Source organism: Cebus imitator, unplaced genomic scaffold (assembly GCF_001604975.1).
Source record: "Cebus imitator isolate Cc_AM_T3 unplaced genomic scaffold, Cebus_imitator-1.0 Scaffold650, whole genome shotgun sequence".
In the NCBI taxonomy this organism is placed as follows: domain Eukaryota; kingdom Metazoa; phylum Chordata; class Mammalia; order Primates; family Cebidae; genus Cebus; species Cebus imitator.
Genome location: NW_016107965.1, coordinates 325439 through 334867, shown reverse-complemented (window position 1 = coordinate 334867; position 9429 = coordinate 325439). Strand labels below are relative to the sequence as shown.

At 47.0% G+C, this 9429-nt stretch overlaps 1 protein-coding gene across 2 annotated transcripts in view; it reads right to left on the bottom strand.

Moving 5' to 3' along the window:
- The window catches only part of PECAM1 (platelet and endothelial cell adhesion molecule 1), an 84509-nt gene extending 77653 nt beyond the window's left edge, over positions 1-6856 (bottom strand). Inside the window, exon 1 of one of the 2 annotated variants that reach the window (XM_037734649.1) lies at positions 6742-6856. The gene's annotated coding sequence lies outside the window, so the exon portion shown is untranslated. Of the gene's footprint in view, positions 1-4532; positions 5033-6741 lie in introns of those variants that run through there. The other variant, XM_017517863.2, reaches the window with a different exon arrangement.
- Between the last annotated feature and the right edge of the window lie 2573 nt (positions 6857-9429).

Sequence of the window (9429 nt, the reverse complement as noted above, 5' to 3'; positions counted from 1 at the left end):
GGAGGTTGCGGTGAGCCGAGATCGCGCCATTGCACTCCAGCCTGGGTAACAAGAGTGAAACTCCGTCCCCCAAAAAAAAAAAGATTCACCGTCCACTCCATTTCCCCCACCTTTAGCCACAGGTCTCAGTCTTGGAGTTGATGAGCCAGACTCATCAGCCCCCATCCACTGGGTTTGGGATACACCCCAGCCTGGGAATGACCAAGCAGTAATGTATAAATCAGAAGCTTGAGGTTCCTGTCTGTTCTCTGCAGTTTAATAGCTTAAATGCTCTGAGGCTCATGTTCCTCACCTATATAAGGGGAATAATATGTCCATCTATCCATTGTATAGGCTTGTTAGGAAGATCAAACAAGAGCTAGCCTTTGAAAGCACATTTAACCAGCAGAGCACAATAAGAACATAGTAATAGCTGGGCACAGTGGCTCAACGCCTGTAATCTCAGCACCTGGGGAGGCCGAGGCGGGTGGATCATGAGGGCAGGAGTTTGAGACCAGCCTGACTGGAGGATTGCTTAAAGCGGAGTTTGAGACCAGCCTGGGCAACATAGCGAGACCCTGGCTCTACCAAAAAACAAACTTTTTTTTCATCTCACACCAACTTCCCTCAAAATTTGTTTAAAAAGTTAGCCTGGTGTGGTGGCGTGCCCCTGTTAGTTCCAGCTACTCTGGAGGCTGAGATGGGAGGATTGTTTGAGCTCAGGACTTTGAGGCTACAATGAGCTAGGATCGCATCACTGCACTCTGCCCCAGGTCACGGTGTGAGACTATCTCTAAACAACAAAAGGAATGAAATACTGATACGTGCTACACTATAGATGAACCTTCAGGGCGCGGTAAGGAGAAAAGCCACACATGAAAGGCCACTTTTTTTTTTTGAGACAGAGTTTTGCTCTTGTTGCCCAGGCTAGAGTACAATGGTATGATCTCAGCTCACCGCAACCTCTGCCTACTGGGTTCAAGCAATGCTCCTGCCTCAGCCTCCTGAGTAGCCACTGCACTCCAGCCTGGGTGACAGGGTGACAGGGTGACAGAGTGACAGGCATGTGCCACCACATCCAGCTAATTTCATATTTTGTAGTAGAGATACGATTTCTCCATGTTGGTCAGACTGGCCTCAAACTCCCGACCTCAGGTGATCTGCCTTCCTCGGCCTCCCAAAGTGCTGGGATTACAGGCGTGAGCCACCGCGCTCCTCTGGCACGTGTTCGTATTATATTGGTGTGAGAGCTATGATCTTACTCCTAAAAATTATAATGTAAGATTCCACTATGGAGCTTTTATTTAAACAATAATAGCTAACATTTATCGAGTGTTTAGATACTTCTCAGGTTTCCTTTAATCCTATGAGTCAGATACTGTTATTACCCTCATTTTACAAGAGAGAAACAAGATTCTCAGAGAGGTTAGTACTCTTGTCCACAATCCCACCCCAGCAGAAGTGGTGATGCTGGCTGCCTGCCTTCAGCCCTGAGCCCTTAACTCCTCACACAGTGCCTTTCTACATTTCAGGGTGAGTGCGATGGCTCACACCTGTAATCCCAGCCACTTTAAGAGGCTAAGGCAGGTGGACCACCTGAGGTCAGGAATTAGTTACCAGTCTGGTTAACATGATGAAACCCCATCGCTACCAAAAATACAAAAAATTAGCTGAGTATGGTGATTCGTGCATGTAATCCCAGCTACTCACAAGGCTGAGGCAGGAGAATTGCTTAAACCAAGGAGGCAGAAGTGAGCCAAGATCGTGCCACTACACTCAAGCCTGGGTGACAGAGTGAGCGAGACTCTGTCTCAAAAAAAAGAAAAACATTTCAGGACTTATTGAAATGCTCCACAATAGAAAAACCTTTGGTTTAGATCAAAGCCTGAAACAGTTGAAATACAGTGAATGTGACATATGTGTTCACCAAGGTTATTCAAGGATGTAATCCTTCACCTTGTTCTATACAACTGTCTTAATGTTTCCTGTTTCTTTACAGCTTCGTTAACTGATTAAACAAAATTGAAATAAATAGATATATAAAAATCAAAAAGGCAGCCAAGTTGGGGTATGAGAATATGCACAGGAAATGGCGCTTCTAGACAGAAATGAGATTCATGTGATTTAGGACCAAGTCAGGAGCCTGTGTAAACATTCCTAATACTGAGAAAGTGAGCACACATCTGGGCCTGCAGATGGATACCTCCCAAATGTCAAGGACGTGCTTTAATTAGAGCTTTTTAAAAATGGACCAGTTGCAGTCAGTGCTATGGCTTATGCCTGTAATCCTAGCACTTTGGGAGGCTGAGGCGGGAGGATCAGTTGAGCCCAGGAGTTCGAGACCCTCCTGGGACACATAGTGAGACCCCATCTCTACATAACATTTTTTTAAAATTAGCCAGGCATGGGGTACTTGCCTGTGGTCCCAGCTACTCGGGAGGCTGAGGTGGGAGGATTGCTTGAGCCAGAGGTGGAGGCTACAGTGAGCCATTATTGGGCCATGGCACCCCATCCTGAGTGACAGAGTGAGACCCTGTCTCAAAAACAAAACAAATGAATAAACAAAAGCCAGGAAATTTGGTTGTGATGGTATACTGTAGTTTTGCAAAATGTTACCATTGGGAAATTGGTACATATCTCTGTATTATGTACTACAAATGCATGCAAATTTACTATTATCTCAATAAAAATATTTATATTTTAAAATTGGGGCCAGGTGCTGTGGCTCACACCTGTAATCCCACCACTTTGGGAGGCTGAGGTGGGTGGATCACTTGAGGTCAGGAGTTTGAAACCAGCCTGGCCAACATGGTAAACCCTGTCTCTACTAAAAATGGAAAAATTAGCTGGGTGTGATGGCACACGCCAGTGGTCCTAGCTACTCAGGAGGCTGAGGCAGGAGCATCACTTGAACGCGGGAGATGGAGATTGCAGTGAGCCAAGATCATGCCACTGCACTCCAGCCTGAGCGATAGAGCGAGACTCAGTCTCAAAAAAAAAACCCACAAAAACAAAACCATAGATTTTCACATTGCTCTAATTCTAAAGAACATTTCCATGTTCTTTAGAATGTGGAAGGAACTTCGAAATTTTCTGAGGGTGAGAGGGAGGAAACACTCCAAATAAGGGGAAATTCTAAATGGAAAACAAACAGGAACATTTTGCACCTAGAAAAGATCTTGGGGCCAGGCACCATGGCTCAAGCCCGTAATCCCAGCACTTTGGGAGGCCGAGGTGGGCAGATCACCTGAGGTTGGGAGTTCGAGACAAGCCTGACCAACATGGAGATACCCCATTTCTATTTAAAAAAAAAAGATCTTGGATATTCAGGGAGGTAAAGGGAATTTCTGCACATTATTGTGAGATGCATTGACAAGCCTCGGTTCCTAAATGAAATGTTTTTCTCCCAGGTCATTTCAAGGCCAGTTTCCCCAGAAAACTACTCTCAGATGAACCTCTCTAAGAGACAGATGGGCAAGTAGGAGGTGCTCTTAGCTTCCTCTCTTCCATCCCCCATAATGAGACCTACAGAAGAATTCCTTAGGTCAACGTACAGAGAATGACCCTGAGGCCCTGAGATTAGCCATATCTTATCTGTGTGGCCAGCAAGGGGTCTGCTGGGCCTGGCAGTGTCTCAGGACTTCCTGGTCAGAGAGCTTCCTCTGTTGTCTCTGGAATCCCCCCTTGCCCTGTGTCCTTAAGTCTAGGCCCTGGCTCAGGGATATGTGATGCTATGCCCAGGGTACTCTAATCCAGGCACTGGCCTCTAAGGAATGGTTACTGAGGGCCGGACCAAGTCCAGTAGAGCCAGCTCTCAAAAGTCCAGTCGAGCCTCACCAGGCCTGTGCAGTGAGTGAGCATATGTGATGGGAGAGCATGTGCAGTGAGTGGGTATGTGCAGAGGACAGGCATGTATAATGGGCAGGCATATTAAATGTGTGGGCATCTGCAGCGGGTGGGTATATGTCATGGGTGGGCATAAGCAGTGGATGGGTATATGTCATGGGTGGGCATATGCAATGGGTGGGCACCTGCAGCAAGGCTGTCACGGGAGACTTTGCCTACACTAAGGGACTCTGAGTTTCAGTTTTCTGCCGCCTAATGCAATGCTACCTGCGATTGCCTGTAAACCATTTTTTTTTTTTTTTTTTGAGACGGAGTTTCTCTTTTGTTGCCCAGGCTGGAGTGCCGTGCCACGGTCTCAGCTCGCCGCAACCTCTGACTCCCGGGTTTAAGCAATTCTCTTGCCTCAGCCTCCAGAGTAGCTGGGATTACAGGCATGCACCACCATGCCCAGCTAATTTTTATATTTTTAGTAGAGACGGGGTTTCTCCATGTTGGTCAGACTGTTCTCGAACTCACGACCTCAGGTGATCCACCTGGCTCAGTCTCCTAAAGTTCTGGGATTACAGGCGTCAGCCACTGCGCCCGGCCTGTAAACCCATGTTTAACCCGCAGCTAGGGAAGCTGAAGGGAGAGGAACTGCAGGGCCACCAGCTCAGCCACCGCCGCATTGTTCTCCCCGACATTGTTCTGAGGCCGGCTTTGCTTACCCAGAAGGCCCCCATGACCCCTGGGGAATCCGATGAGATTGTTTTTCCCAAGCCTGGGCTCTTCAGGTGTGAGCGGCAGTTCTTGGGCCACGTAGGTTACTGTGGCATTTCTGCAGCAGGAAAGAGGAAGGAACTTCTGATCTGAACGGCAACAGCATCAACAATGTGCACTCCCAGCAGCAGGCAGCGCGAAGAGGAAAGGAGCTCGGTTTCCATAGCGATAAATCACCAGGAAGGGGGCCCGCAGGGAGCGGCAATAGGACTTCCCCCTTCCCCGGCCCTGAAAACACATCCCCAACGCCGGAGTCGGTTAGCGGCCTAGCGCCTCTCCAGGCTGAGCCTCCAGAACCGCAGGTAGAGGAAGACCACAGGTAGAGAAAGGGGCTCTGCCAAATGGAAAACAAATTCCCAGCTCCTTTTCCAGGTGTCAGTAAAGCATGGGTGCCTGCGCGGATGCAGCGGGGCCCAGGGCTGTGAAGTTCTCAGCGCCTGCCAGCTACGTTATTCCATCCCATTCTCTTAGATTCTGCCCTCCACCCCACAGCACGGGTGCTGCTAGCCCTTTTATCACAGAAGCACAAACAGGCCTTGTGAGGGAGAGAGATGCACCAGACGCAATTCACCTCGTTAGCAACTGCCCCTTGAAGGCCCCAGAGCTCTCTTTTGAGATTCTTTCTCTTGCCAAAATCACACTATTTTTCCCAAAGAAAGCATTTGAGATTTTTTGAAATGCTCTGGAATGTCACTTATCCCAAGCCTCATCAGCCACTTTTGTTTGTTTGTTTGGTTTTTTTGCATAGCATGTTGAGAATGTGGTCACTTAATGTTAATAATGCCTATTTCATCTCTGTACTTTTAATGCATTTTGCTCTGTCACCCAGGTTGGAGTGCAGTGACACAGTCTCAGCCCACTGCAACTTCCACCTTCTGGGTTCAAGCAATTCCCCTGCCTCAGCCTCCTGAGTAGCTGGGATTACAGGCACACACCACCTGGCTAATTTTTGTGTTTTTAGTAGACACAGGATTTTACCATGTTGGTCAGGCTGGTCTTGAACTCCTAACCTTGTGATCTGCTTGCCTCAACCTCCCGAAGTGCTGGGATTACAGGTGTGAGCCACGACACCCAGCCCAGCCTCTCTTTATGCAGGCCACAGTACCTTGCCTATAACCTTTGCATGTGCTGTTCCCTCTGCTTGAGATGCTCTTCCCTGCTTCCTTGGTCAGCTAACTCCTCAGGGGACTTGTTTCATCCCTTTTTCCCAGTAGCTCAGATGCCTTGCTTTCTGGTCTCCCACAGAACGTACACCATATTCTGAAGCAACACAGAGTAATAGTAGGAGAAAAGGCTCTTCTGGGCTCAGACTAGCTGTGTGACCTCAGGGGACTGTTTAACCTCTCTGAGCCTTGATTTCTCACAGGCAAGATGTAGAGAATAATAGTATCTGCCACACAGTATGTCCGTGAGGATTGGCCATTAACACATGTAAAGCATCTAGAAAATGCTGCCTGGACACATCACCTGAGTTCGGGAGTTTGAGACCAGCCTGACCAACATGGAGAAACCCCATCTCTACTAAAAATAAAAAATTAGCCGGGCATGGTGACACATGCCTGTAATCCCAGCTACTTGAGAGACTGAGGCAGGAGAATTGCCTGAACCCAGGAGGCAGAGGTTGCGGTGAGCCGAGATCGCGCCATTGCACTCCAGCCTGGGTAACAAAAGCAAAACTCCGTCTCAAAAAAAAAAAAAAGAAAAAAAAGAAAATGCCTGCCTGTGGCTAGTGCTCTGGAAACATTAATCACTGAAGAATTAAGTTCTTAAAGCAGGAGCCATCCTTCATGGGTATCTCTAGAGCTCCAGGCTTAGGCCCAACTGGGTGTGGAGCAAAGGTCACTCTGGGTTCATGGGAGACTATTTTCCAGCTACCGTTTAGGCACCAGTCTCGGTGCCTTGATTCATAATATTTAATTTAGTTAAGTCATTCCAGGACTGGCCCCAGGTAGCCAAGGACCAGCATTTTGTCAAGGAAGCCCGCAGCATTCTTGAATGGCCCCTCTGATGGTTTGACCTCCTCTCCCGACTTTCTACCCTGCCCAGTCCTGGAAGGAGTCCCCACGCTCAGTGACAAGTGAAGAGGCTCTCAGCTGGCCACAACAGGGGTTACCCATGTGGTCTGGAAACACCAACAGATTTAAATGATGGACATACCTGTAACCCAAGGGCCACTCAGACAGCAAAAGACAGACCCCAAGTTGGCAAGCCACTCTCCTCCGTGGTTTCGCTTGAAAAAAATGAAACGCTTCATGCAAATACTCGGATTTTAAATAAAGTTATGTAACAGCCAAGTCTCTCCACTTAAAAGTACAGTCGTCTTCAAATCTATAGAGACAGGATGCAGACCAGAGGTTGCCTAGGCTTGGGGAGGGATCAGAGAATGATTGCCAATGGGCAAGAGGGAACTTCTTGGGGTGAAGAATGTGCTTGCTGGATTGTGGTGATGGTTGTACAACTCTGCATTCACAAATTGTAGGGTTCCCAAATTTAGTCAATAAAAATACAGCATGTTCAGTTAAGTTTCAGGTAAGCAACAAATACTATTTTTAATATAAGTATGTCTCAGATGGGACATCCTCACACATTGCATGGGATATACTTAACACTAAGAAAGCATTTGCTGTTTACCTGAAATTCACGTTTTTTTTTTTTGAGGCGGTGTCTCTCTCTGTCGCCCAGGCTGGAGTGCAGTGGCATGATCTCGGCTCACTACAGCCTCTGTCTCCCTGGTTCAAGCGGTTCTCCTGCCTTGGTCTCCCAAGTAGTTGGAATTACAGGGGTGTGACACCACACTCAGATAATTTTTTTTTTCTTTTTTTTAGACAGAGTCTCACTGTGTCACCCAGGCTGGAGTGCAGTGGTGCAATCATTTCTGTGTTTTTGGTAGAGACGGGGTTTCACCATGTTGACCAGGCTGGTCTCAAACTCCTGATCTCAAGTGATCTGCCTGCCTAGGCCTCCCAAAGTGCTGGTATTATAGGCATGAGCCTCCGTGCCCAGCCTAGGAATTCACATTTAACTGGATATCCTGTATTTTACGTGCAAGCCTAACTAAGAGACCCTGAATTAATTGTACACCTATAATGGGTGCGTTTTACAGTAGGTAAAGCTGTTAAATTTAGCACAATGCCTAGAATAAAATTGTTGCTTAAAAAAATAAAGCTTTGGCGGGGCGCGGTGGCTCATGCCTGTAATCTCAGCACTTTGGGAGGCCGACCTAAGGTCAGGAATCAAGACCAGCCTGGCCAACATGGTGAAACCCCATCTCTACTAAAAATACAAAAAAAAATGTAGCCAGATGTGGTGGCAGGTGCTGTAATCCCAGCTACTAGGGAGGCTGAGGCAGAATTGCTTGAACCCGGGAGGCAGAGGTTGCAGTGAGCTGAGATTGCAGCACTGCACTCCAGCCTGGGTGACAAGAGCAAAACTCCATTTCAAAAAAAAAAAAAAAATACAGCTTTACCTTCCATGCACCCTCTCCACTCCCTCCCCACTATCACCTCTGGCAAAAATACAACTGCAGAAACCATCCCACATGCTCAGGAACCGTAGAATCTACCAAGGTAGGAAATATATTCTCAACAGTCACGTTAGCTTTGTCTTTCCGGTGCCCACGGCCTGCAGAGGGGCAAGACTCAAGGTCAGAAACATCACAGGACGGGCTGGGCATGGTGCCTCATGCCTGTAATCCCAGCACTTTGGGAGGTAGAGGCGTGGATCACTTGAGATCAAGAGTTCGAGACCAGTTGGCCAACACGATGAAACCCCATCTCTAACTAGAAATACAAGAATTAGCTGGGCATAGTGGCGCACGCCTGTAGTCCCAGCTACTCGGGAGGCTGAGGTAGGAGAATTGCTTGAACCCAGGAGGCAGAGGTTGCAGTGAGCTGAGATCACACCGTTGCACTCCAGCCTGGGCAACAGAGCAAGACTCCGTCTCGAAACAAACAAAAAACAAAAAAGAAAGAAAGAAACACCACAGGACAAACCAGGCAGTTGGGAACTGCCTTCTCCTTGTTGAATGCTCCAAATACTAAAATCACCCACCTATTCCCTTTTGCTGCCGAGAAATTAGAGAAATATACAGACTCTCATTGGCTGATTGGCCACTAAATGCTCTGTGCAGGTCGGATGAGGAGCTACAAAAATGAATATAACAATTCCCTTTCCCTAAGGAGGTGAGTTACAAACCCAGGACACACTCACCTCTCAACACACAATCATTCAAAGCAAAGAATGAGAAAGATTTCTCATTTTTCCCTTCTATGGGAGAGAAACATTTTTCACCTTGTCCAATAAAACTAACATTCATATATATGTGACGTTTGCCTTTAGAATTGCATTTTGCAATCAGTAAGAGAAATCACCTTTTTAGAATTAGCACAGTTCCACTGTCCATAGTAAACACAAAGCCTCTTGCTAGTAGGTCTGGCTGTCTCAGCTATCCAGATACAAAATTCTGACCAGCTATCAAAATTACAATAACGCATTCTTTAAATTCACCCCGTCTGAGATGGAGTCTTGGAGACTTAGTTAAATGTGCTGTAATTAAACTTTTTTCTTTGTTAATACAGTGGTCCCTTGATATCCACGGCAGAGGTTGCAGTGAGCTGATTGTACCAGGACCCCCACAGATTCCAAAATCTCAGGATACTCAAGTCTTTTCTGTAAAATGGCATAGTAGCAGCATATAGCCCAGGTACACCCTTCTGTATATTTAAAATCATCTCTAGATTACTTATGGCCAACTCTGGGTGTACTGCCTATGAGTTAGCCCTGCTCCCTAAGGAGCAATAAAAAAAAAACCTCTAGATTACTTATAAAACCACATAAGATGTTGCA